At 31.8% G+C, this 12,500-nt stretch overlaps 1 protein-coding gene across 1 annotated transcript in view; it reads right to left on the bottom strand.

The window, feature by feature from the left end:
- Nucleotides 1-6,921, bottom strand: part of LOC136826225 (somatostatin receptor type 2-like) — a 493,594-nt gene extending 486,673 nt beyond the window's left edge. The window contains exon 1 of the mRNA XM_067083299.1: nucleotides 6,277-6,921. The gene's annotated coding sequence lies outside the window, so the exon portion shown is untranslated. The remainder of the gene's footprint in view (nucleotides 1-6,276) is intronic.
- Nucleotides 6,922-12,500: the final 5,579 nt, after the last annotated feature.

The following is a 12,500-nucleotide window of genomic DNA, read 5'->3' as shown; positions in this document are numbered from 1 at the left end:
ACAGCAATAATAATGATAATAATAATAATAATAATAATAATAATAATAATAATAATAATAATAATAATAATAATAATAAAAGTATTATATCGACCTGACAGTTAGAAAATAGTTTGGTATTGGTAGAAGACAAGAAAAGTATGATTAGGCTAAAATTAATAAACTGTCATTAATATTACCAGACTGAGATAAGCAATCTTTTATTATATGTTATTAATTGTTTTAAGTGAATATTATCATTGTTGATGATTCAAAAATTATTAAATATTTTTGTAGAGTAATAGAAATAATTCTTGATAACTAAAACCGTGTTTAATATTAGTAAAGAAAAAAAAATTCATGATAATTGCATAACAGTAGAACGCATTTGACAGATGGTTAAAATAATTATATGTTACGGAATTATGAAGTCTAGTGTTGATTTAGGAAAGAAATAATTGTTAATCCGCAAGAAATTACATTTGACACCAAACACCAATCACCTAAGAAAATAAAATGCTAAATTACCTTGACGTAATAGTATTCAAAAACAAAATTCCACCAAAAAAGATAGGAATTGCGACATCTATTATTCGTCGTTTAGGAGAGATAAACAATTATCTAACCGCACTAAATCATATTTCAAACTAAAAACCAATTACTTAAGAAGATAAAATGTAAAATTACCTTGACGTAATAATCTTCAAAACAAAATTCCATCAAAAGAAATGTTTACGTCGATAATTATACCTCAGATTATTTCCGCTTATTCTAATGAGTGATTAAGCTTATTTGACGATCTAGCTCGCGTCAACACCAAATTGAGGCTTCAATTATGATTTTTGAAATGGTTTCTTTACCGCTGTTAATTGCTCAAATAGATGCACTTTTACTCACAATTGTTTTTCCTAAAGCATTTTATCTGAACGTGCATTCAAAAGTTGGTGGAATCAGGTTTTATTTAGTTTTATTATGCCAGCAAATTTTGAAATATGTTTACATTTACTTTTATTTGCATAGGCATTTATCGGATATGATTATAATTTTAAGAACACGGAATGACTAGGAAGGACATGATTTAATATATGAGACGTGCTGGTTTTATTGTTTATGTTAAAATATTTCTATATTTATCTGATCGCACTTAGTAGGTATTCCTGTAAATACCTATGATATATATACATATATACAGTATATATATATATATATATATATATATATATATATATATATATACATAATACACATATACATATATATATATATATATATATATATGTATTTATTATGTATGTATGTATGTACAGTATGCATGTATGTATGTATGTGTATTCATCTACACCCACCTCGCTATTTCCCCACCGCCCCTGACGTTATAATAATCTGTTGATCTTAATCCCGAACCAATTCTGCCATCTGGTCTTTTAATTCATACTTGGCGTCGACTCCTTCTACCGGTATAAAAAAAACAAGCTTAGTTATGTCTACCGCGGAAATAATATATCACGGCTAACAGTCTATGTGATTTCATGGTCACATGTCCCCCGCCCTCCCCATTTTTTGGGGAGCGGGGTAGGGGAAGGGGTGGGGGAGGGGGTTTCTTGCGAAAAGGCTTTGAAATTCGGAACAGAAATTTGTAGGGATCATCTCCTGAATAATAATAATAATAATAATAATAATAATAATAATAATAATAATAATAATAATAATAATAATAATAATATGTGGAACTGACATAGAAAATAGTTTAATGCTGGAAGATGACAAAAAAGTATTATAAGGATAAGGTAAATAATCTGTCATTACTATTAATAGGCTAAGGTAAATGATCTGTTATTAACCGTTATTCGCTGTTATTAAGTCGGTTTCGCTAAGATGCGCGAGAAATGCTGTGCTATTCTTGACAGCACAAGAAAACAACAGTCAGATGAAAAGAAAGAAAAAAATGGTAATCGTTTGAAAAAGAAAAAAGTTCATGTTTTACCTTTGTTTTATGGCGTATTCGTGATCAGAGAGAGAGAGAGAGAGAGAGAGAGAGAGAGAGAGAGAGAGAGAGAGAGAGAGAGAGAGAGAGAGAGAGAGAGTACGAGTACCGATTTTAGGATGTCAGACGAAATCCTGTATATGAACTGAGAGAGAGAGAGAGAGAGAGAGAGAGCACCGCTTTTACGATGCTAAACGGAAACCTGTGTATGAACTGAGAGAGAGAGAGAGAGAGAGAGAGAGAGAGAGAGAGAGAGAGAGAGAGAGAGAGAGAGAGAGAGTACCGCTTTTACGATGCCAAACGGAAACCAGTGTATGAACTGAGAGAGAGAGAGAGAGAGAGAGAGAGAGAGAGAGAGAGAGAGAGAGAGAGAGAGCATCGATTCTACGATGCACAACGGAAACCTGTTTATGAACTGGGAGAGAGAGAGAGAGAGAGAGAGAGAGAGAGAGAGAGAGAGAGAGAGTACGAACTTTATAATTTTATAATACCAAACGGAAACCTGTATATGAACCGAGAGAGAGAGAGAGAGAGAGAGAGAGAGACCTGAGTTAGTACTGATCTTGGGATGCCAAAACGAAAACATATTAAATCATTTTTGTTTATTTATTTCCTGGTCTTAATTAACTACACGGTCAGAAATATACCTAAATTTATTCTTTTATAGTACTCCATTTCATAAACAAATATTTAAAGGATTAAAATGCCCAGACCCTTTAGAAGTCTGCTTAGGAATAATTAGTTAATTAAAGTTAATAATAACTTTATGCGCTATGCAGCTAAGAAAGTATTTCACGAATTTATGTAAGCATAATATTATTTGTATGTTAATACTTAATAAGGATGTATTTAGAAAAAAAACTATTCAGTCAACAAAAATCGAAATTTTTGAATGAGTAAGCCTGCATATGTTATGATGTATTCACGTAAGCGTGGATGACGTATCTATGTAAATATCTATATAAAAGGTTTTTTTACCATCTTATAAATTTTTTTACTCATATATTACATTTAGGCATGCGAGATATCGGTATTTATGTGGGTACCAATATACAAGCCCATTTATCAGTTAATAGCTAAGAGTTACTAGTTACGCGCGCTGGATTTGGGAATGTGCGTAAGTCCATACATTAGCAAGCTTTTTATATATATATATATATATATATATATATATATATATATATATATATATATATATATATATATATATATATCTATCTGTATATATGTCTATACCTATATATATATATATATATATATATATATATATATATATATATATATATATATATATCTATATCTATATCTATATCTATATATATATATATATATATATATATATATATATATATATATATATATATATATATATTTTACTCATATGATTCACGTAACCAATTCTCTACATCACTTGCGTCACGAGTTTTCATATACGAGCGCGCTTAAAGATTAATTGCAATCATATACATCTCCGGTAAGCATCCAGACCTCACGCTGAGCGAAGGGTGGGAAAATCAAGCCTTTTATGTGCGGATAAAACAAGTAAGAAATGCGCCGAAGTTTCTTCGGCGCAATCGAGTTTTCTGTACAGCCGCTACGGCGTACAATCAAAGCCACCGAAAAAACAATGGATCTATCTTTCGGTGGTCTTGGTATAATGTTGCACGAGCCGACGCCCATGAAGCTTTAACCACGGCCCGGTGGTGGCCTATCCTATAACGTTACCAGAAGCACGATTTAGGCTAACTTGAAGCTTAAACAAAATAAAAACTACGGAGGCTAGAAGGCTGCAATTTGGTATGTTTGATGATTGGAGGGTGGATGATCAATACCAATTTGCAGCCCTCTAACCTCAGTAGTTTTTTAAGATCTGAGGGCGGACAGAAAAAAGTGCGGACGGACAGACAAAGCCGGCACAATAGTTTTCTTTTACAGAAAACTAAAAGTGTGTTTTTCTTCCTTTAGCTCTACGATTGAGGGACATTCGGCTAGTTCTTCTCTATTCTCTTAGATTTTTGTCTTGGTAGACACTTTTACCTAAGTTGTTAATCCATAATGATTTTGGTATCTAGTGCATTGGATAGTATTCGTCCTGACCGGGGTGAGTAAGGTGAATAAATGACATGGAATGGTGGTAATGAATAGTATGGTTGTTTTTCTTCCTTTATCATCACAACTGAGGGACATTCGGTCAATTCTAGTCTATTCTCTTAGATTTTCGTCTTGGTAGACACTTCTACCTATGTCGTTAATCCGTATTGATTTCGGTATTCGGCGCATCAGGGAATATTCGTCCTGACCCGGATGAGGACGGTGAATTAATGAGATGGAATGGTGGTAATGGATGGTGTGGAAGGTTATGGCGGTGGTAATTATGTTAATGAATTCTGTAGCTGCGGATGCTTATTAATGCCCCAGTTTTGCTTAGATAAAAAAAACCTCTTAAATCAATAGTTCTACAGTAACACCTCGGTTTAACGGAATTCCGTACGTATCAGCTACCGCGGTTTGATTGTTTCTTTCCTCCGACACCATTTTGGATGTGATGATTTGTTAATATATCTCTTAAATTGATTGTTAAGTGTAGAATAAAGGTTACTTAAGGATGGGAACCATGTGGAATTGTATAGGGTCTTTGTCACTTAATGGACTTTGTTACCTATCAGCAAGGCCAGACCTTCAAAGTGCCTGTCACGTTTAACTCGGTGCTAGAAATCTAAGTTATTTTCCATAGGCAAAACTCCCAAAAATATTGTATTCAAATCGAAATATATTTTGGAACTTTTTGTATGTTGCATTTCTGTTCATAATTTTATGATATATTAGAAACAGATCTTGATTGTTTTTTTTAACGGTGTTTTTATATGCAAAACGTATATGACCATTGAGCCTGATATTTTATTTTATTATATATTTTAGGTAGTGAATTCGTGGAACTTGGCTTTGTGGAGGTGAATAAATAAAATTTTAAGTTTAAAAAATCAATTTTAAAAATCGTCTACAAAAGAGAAAATGATCATATGAAGCAAAAAGAAAACTGAACATATGCCAGAATAGTGACGCAAATTGATAAAAAAATTATATATATATATATATATATATATATATATATATATATATATATATATATATATATATATATATATATATATATATTTTATATGTATGTATATATATATATATATATATATATATATATATATATATATATATATATATATATATATATATATATATATATATATATATATATATATATATATACAGTATATATATTTATATATATATATAATTTATATTTTGGTATAAATTTCAACCTCTTTGCTGAAAGGACTCTCTTGCGTCCTAATTTCAGTCAAGATCCTGAAGCGGGACTCTAATTCTCTGTAGGATTCCGAAGGATTTCGGATATTTTCTTCTGCCCCATTACTTAAAAGGAATTCTAAGGCAGCTAGAACATTCAACATATAAATAAACAGAAACATTGAATGCATGTGTATTCAATCGTGATGTCATATGTATAACTGTAGAAATAAGATAAGTATACGCTTTGAACTATAATATAAATAAATATATATATATATATATATATATATATATATATATATATATATATATATATATATATATATATATATATATATATATATATATATATATACATACATATATATATATATATATATATATATATATATATATATATATATATATATATATATTCCTGACACAATATGAATTTTATATGCCATAAACATGATTTATACATATTCGCTAAAAGGCAACAGTGACATACTCATACACACAGGCATAAAATACATATACGTAAAAACACGATGTACACATACATGCACAAAATTAGCATATATACATTGATAAAAATATATTACATACATAAGGAAAACCATGATGTATACATACACATAAAATAAGTATAAAGAAATGTACATGAAAGTAATATATACATTAAGCGATTGTGATTTGCATACATAGACACGCAAATATAATATAATTACGTAATAAAAGTGATTACGGATTACCATTGATTATGCGGATGTATATATGTATATATATATATATATATATATATATATATATATATATATATATATATATATATATATATATATATATATATATATATGTGTGTGTGTGTGTGTGTGTTTATGTATGTATGTATATATATATATGTGTTTGTGTGTGTGTGAATGTGTCTTTGTAGAAACCACCTGAACGAACAGAAAAAAAAAATATCAAAAAGAACCAAATTCATCACTTTTTCTAACTACAGAGAGAGATAAGACACAACTCACCTGAGTCAGCTGGACAGGTTGTTCTAGCGGCGGCTTATCGAAAGAGTGAGAGAGAGAGAAAAAAAAGCTTATTTGCACTGTCTCAAAGTCACTCTTTCTCCAACTCTTTTTCTCACTCTTTCTCTCCTTTTTAGACACCCGCGACCGCGCGCGCGAGAGAGAGACGGAGAGAGAGAGAGAGACCAAACTTCACAGAATGCGAGGCCTAATTCGGGTCTATCCTAGCGAACGAAAACAGAGAAAGTTTATTTTTAATTTAGTTTTTTTTCAAGATTTATTTCACACGTCTTTGTATAACGCAGTGGTCAAGTTAAAACAAATACTTTCTTAGTTTATTTTTTTTGTTTTTTTTACGTTTTCTCTTTTCCTTCGACAAACGCTATTTACTTTTTATTATCTATTTTCTATTGTCTTTTCATTGCTAATTCACAGTTTGCTCTCTGAGGGAAACGTACGAATAGTTCTTTTAATTTAAAGTTATGGTTTCTTAGTAGAATTTTTTTTTTTGTTCACTGCACTTTCGAAATGTATTCCTGTTTGCAAAAATCAAATTAAAATATTTATTAACACGGCAGAATACTTTATGATTGGTTAACATATAGTAAAGACACAGGATAATACCCACTCAGTTAATTAATTTATATATATGTATATATTTATATACATATATATATATATATATATATATATATATATATATATATATATATATATATATATATATATATATAAATATATATATATATATATATATATATATATATATATATATATATATATATATATATATATATATATATATATATATATATATATATATAATGTATATAAATTTTTGTACAGTTTCTGGCAACAAGATTGATTTGACTTATTACATTTAATTATAAATTTGATTGACATTACAACTTCAGTGGTCAATAACAATGATTTAGCTCAGTTCTAGAATATAATTATTTTTTCAACAACAGTTCTATAGCTCTTCATTCTCGTGAATACCCATTTTCAATACGATTATGATAATCATAAATTCGTGTAAAACGGAAATGAAAGTAAACAGGAAATAAAACAATGAGATTAGAAGAGGGAACATAAAAGAGATACAATAGCAATTAATGAAAAAGCTAGTTAATGAAAATTGATAGACATATGGAATTAATTTTGCCTGAGCGTCTGATCAGTCACGGAATTCAGAGACATCGAGATTGATAGAGCACCAGAGAGAGAATGCCCAGATGCCGCAAATGGCGTCTCAAATACTGCGGTCAGTTACACGAATAATAATTGATGGGAGGGGGATGCTGGCTCGGTCAGACAATGAACATGATTCTTCAGTATTACACTGCCATCTATTATTATTATTATTATTATTATTATTATTATTATTATTATTATTATTATTATTATTATTATTATTCCTGATACTTTTATTTATTGGAAACGTGAAATGAATAAGATTATCCAAATTATTATTATTATTATTATTATTATTATTATTATTATTATTATTATTATTATTATTATTATTATTATTATTATTATCATTAATTTCTGATGCAATCACCCACTGGAAACATGAACTGAATATGAATACCCAAAATTAATAATTACCGTTGCCAATCCAGGGATCACGTTTACATAAAAAAACACACACATATATACATGGCTTATGTACATACACACACACACATACACATGTGTATGCATAATCGTACACACACACATTTAACGACCAGATACACTCACGTGTGTAATCGCTCGTGAAAACGGCCGCTTATTGCGTCCATAAAACGCGGGAGATCAATAGAGAAGAATAATTCGTATATATACATTCGTTCTGATCCTGCACAAAGAAATTCATAAGAATAAGGGAAAGGAGGAGGAGGAGGAGGAGGAGGAGGAGGAAGAGAAAGTCTCCCATAACTTCTGGCTGGGTAAACGAAGGATAAGGAGAGGGGGGAGGAGGAGGAGAAGGAGGAGGAGGAAAGGGAGGAGGAGGATTTTAGCCCACCCCCAAAAATCCCAGTAAGAAGTTTCGGCGGCGTCTTCGAGGGGAGTTTGAAATAGGGGGAGGGGGGAAATGGAGCGAGGGAGAGAGGTAGGCGAGGGTAACGGGAAGGAGAGAGAGAGAGAGAGAGAGAGAGAGAGAGAGAGAGAGAGAGAGAGAGAGAGCGAGCGGAGGTCACATGGACGAGGGGAAGCGAAATGTGTAACTTCACGTAACTTCATTCATATCTCTCTCTCTCTCTCTCTCTCTCTCTCTCTCTCTCTCTCTCTCTCTCTCTCCTGAATCCTTGGCTCGCTACGATGGCGTCGGCGATCTAGGGATTCTTTCAAAGGAGATATTCTTTTCATATCTATTTTTTTATTATTGATACGAATCCTTTAAAGAAAACATTTAACCTCGTGTTTTGATTTTGTTCAGTAAAGTTGACATGTTCGAGATCACTTTTCAAAAGCAATTAATGTAGGTGTTTTGTTTTTATAATTATTACCATCTTTTCACGACAATAATCAATTACTTTTAATATCTATGAATTAACATTTACTACTAACTTTCATTCATGTTTCCACGCATGCCATGTCAACATTTTAAAGTCAGTGGTTATTAACACTAAATTTGTAATTCATTCATAACAAAATAACTTTTTTCTGTAATGAATGCATTCATCTGGCAATAATCCAATATACATTTTATAAATTTGTAATTCATAATCAAGTAACCATTTTCTGCAATGAATACATTAATCTGGCAACAACTCAATATAAATTTTTTCCAAACATCCAACTGTGTATTTTTACAAGGAATACATGAATCTGTCAGTAACTCAGCATAACATTTTTTTTTTCCAAATATGCAACTGTGTACATTTACTAGGTCAGATAACAACACACGTCTTATTCTTCCTCCCAAAACCATTCTGCTCGAGGTATCAGGCAAATTTCAGTCATATCTCAAAAGGGTTCATTCATGGAAATCCACATAGCAACACTGAACAGAGTAGAACATCGAAAAAAAAAAATATAAATTTATATATAACAAAAAGAAGACAGTCTTAGGAGCAGGGTTGACGAACAGCAGTCTTTTAGGAGCAGGGTTATCAAACAGTTTCATGAACAATTGATCTTCGTGACGTTATAACAAGAGGAAGAACAACTCAGTCAAGCACCACACGACAGACATCGTTCAAGAGGAAGAGGGTAAACAGTGATGTGAGTTTTTCGAGGTTCATGCAGACAGGCCTGAGAATTTCCCGTTTCTAGTATCCTCCGATTCAGAGAGAGAGAGAGAGAGACAGAGAGAGAGTCTCTGTGTGGTGTGTGGCTTTCGAAAACGCTTGGCAGCCGACCAAAAGAACAAGAGAGAGAGAGAGAGAGGGAGAGAGAGATGGAGGAAGCTCTCTCTCTCTCTCTCTCTCTAACCCCCGCCAATGATGCCGCTACTGCTGCCTTCAGTAGGTAATAACAAAAGCATGTTTTTCCAGCAGGGCACCAACACACGCGCCGCTCGGAGCTTTGCTTCCTCGCAGGAGGGGCATTAGGCAAAGTGAACGAGGGTATGTTATGAACCGCCGCCGTCGGATAAGGGGACGGGAGCCAGCCACCAACGTCTTCCCGACTGCCCCGGCAAAAGCGGACTGAAAGCCGAGGCGACCTGTACCTTCGACACCCAACAGCGCACTGGCACTGCCACTGAGAGGAGTGTGCGTGTGTGTGTGTGTGTTTGTGTGTGTGTGTGTTTGTATGTATGTGTGTATGTGTGTGTCACACCACTCTAGAGCTGCTGCCTTTGACTCCCACTACCCTGCTCCTCACATTCACCCCCACCAGACTCTCTCTCTCTCTCTCTCTCTCTCTCTCTCTCTCTCTGTCAGCCTGCACAGCCCAAAACCTCCTCCTATCCCTTCCCCCTCCTCCACCCCCAACCACTGTCGTCTGGCACACAATAACCCCCTCACCCCAACCCCCTCCCTACAATGACTTATGTGTCTCACACTACACAACATATTTGTTATATAAATTTCTTTTCTGTTACAAAGAACCCCTATGCAGAGTATTGACCTAGTGCAATGCAAATGGTTGTGTCTTTTTTTGGAAATTATTATATTTGACTGATGTAAATAAAGAATATTATTTACTATTTGAATGTAGTTGTGATAGGTAGTCATCTGTCTTGTGTTTTATATATATATATATATATATATATATATATATATATATATATATATATATATATATATATATATATATATATATATATATATATATATATATATATATATATATATATATATATATATATATATATATCTATATATATATATATACATACATATATATATATATATATATATATATATATATATATATATATATATATATTATAACTGTCTTATCTATCTGTTTACTATATTTTCATTTAAGTTTTTCTACCCCTCTCTCTCTCTCTTTCTCTCTCTCTCTCTCTCTCTCTCTCTCTCTCTCTCTCTCTCTCTCTCTCTCTCTCTCTCTCTCTCTCTCTATATATATATATATATATATATATATATATATATATATATAGATATATGTGTATATATATATATAAAACTGTCTTATCTATCTATTTATCTCGACGCTTTCATTCAAGGTTAGTTTTTCTAACCCACTCTAACTCTCTTGATCAATCATAGAGAGAGAGAGAGAGAGATAGAGAGAGATAAAACTTCATTTGTGCCGACCTATCTATCTAACATCAGTATCATTCGATTACTTTCCATGTTATAACCTATTAATTTGTCTACGCAATATAACACAATAAACACAACTTTAATACTTTATTATCTCATGAACACACTCACGGATACATTCAACTCATTGTTTTTACGACCTTAGAGATGCCATATGCCCCTAGCTTATGCCCAGGGCGAAACACTAACATATAATCTATATATTTTATTTTTTGTAATCCAAGGCTGCCATTTCAAGGGACCTCGTTTGTCTCCACCAGATTTTTTATTTTTTAGCTTTATTTTTATTTATTTTTTTTTTGTCTTCCCTTTCTTTTTCTAAAGGAGCGAATTGCCAAGAATAAGGGTCTGGCAATTCTTCGATTATCCTTTACACTTATCTACTTCGATTTTTTTTATTTTCTTTATTAAATGTTTGGTCTGTGATGTATTAATTTGTATCATTGACAGGCCTGATATATAAGCTATTCTAAATATAACCAATTGTTATTCTGGGACTGAAACTTCATAATACATATCAATACAATTTTGTATCATTAAATTGATTTCTTTGTTTCTGTTTTTCATAACTTTTCTAGATCAAAGTTTTTGACAAAATGCAAGATATATTTTAAAAGATAAAGTTCATAATTTATATTTTAATTGCTTTAGAGACTGACTGAAATGATAAACACTTTTTTTCCTTCTAATGAGTAACTTTTACGATGTTCAGTAAATACAAAATAAATGTGAAAGAAACTGCTTCTATATTAGTGAGTAAAGAACTTTAAACTGTTCACAATATTAGTCAGTGAAGAATTGTAAACTGTTCACTATATTAGCCAATAAAGAACTTTAAACTGTTCACTGTCTTAGTCAATAAAGAACTTTAAATTTTTCGCTATATTAATCAATGAAGAACTGTAAACTGTTCATTATTAGTCAATAGGAACTTTAAACTGTTCACTGTATTAGTCAATAAAGGACTTTAAACTGTTCACTAAATTAGTCAATAAAGAACTTTAAACTGTTCACTATTTTAATCAATAAAGAACTTTAAACTGTTCACTATATTAGTCAATAAAGAACTTTAAACTGTGTAGAAAATAAAAAATCAATATAAAATAAATTATAATATATTAGTTGCTCCAAATTCGAGACACGAAAATTTCGTAAAAGTGAAAACGCTTCTGAAGTTAAGGTTTGAAGCTTCTCTTGTCATCGAGTACCTTCAGCCAAGCTGACTCTGATTATTCAAGTTTTATGATTATCTCCTGCCACTCTAGTTTTATCCTCTCTCTCTCTCTCTCTCTCTCTCTCTCTCTCTCTCTCTCTCTCTCTCTCTCTCTCTCTCTCTCTCTCTCTCGCTTTGAGGTTTACTTATGTTTCTCCATCGCCATTACTATGGTTACTGTTTGTGTGGTACATCTCATGTTATATACTGATCAGATTTGTCATGGATATGAACAGTTATTTATGTAATTGATAATTATGATTGTTTATATATGAGTAATCATA

The sequence above is a fragment of the Macrobrachium rosenbergii genome, chromosome 40, assembly GCF_040412425.1.
Source record: "Macrobrachium rosenbergii isolate ZJJX-2024 chromosome 40, ASM4041242v1, whole genome shotgun sequence".
Classification (NCBI taxonomy): Eukaryota; Metazoa; Arthropoda; class Malacostraca; order Decapoda; family Palaemonidae; genus Macrobrachium; species Macrobrachium rosenbergii.
This window is presented reverse-complemented; position numbering and strand designations above follow the sequence as displayed.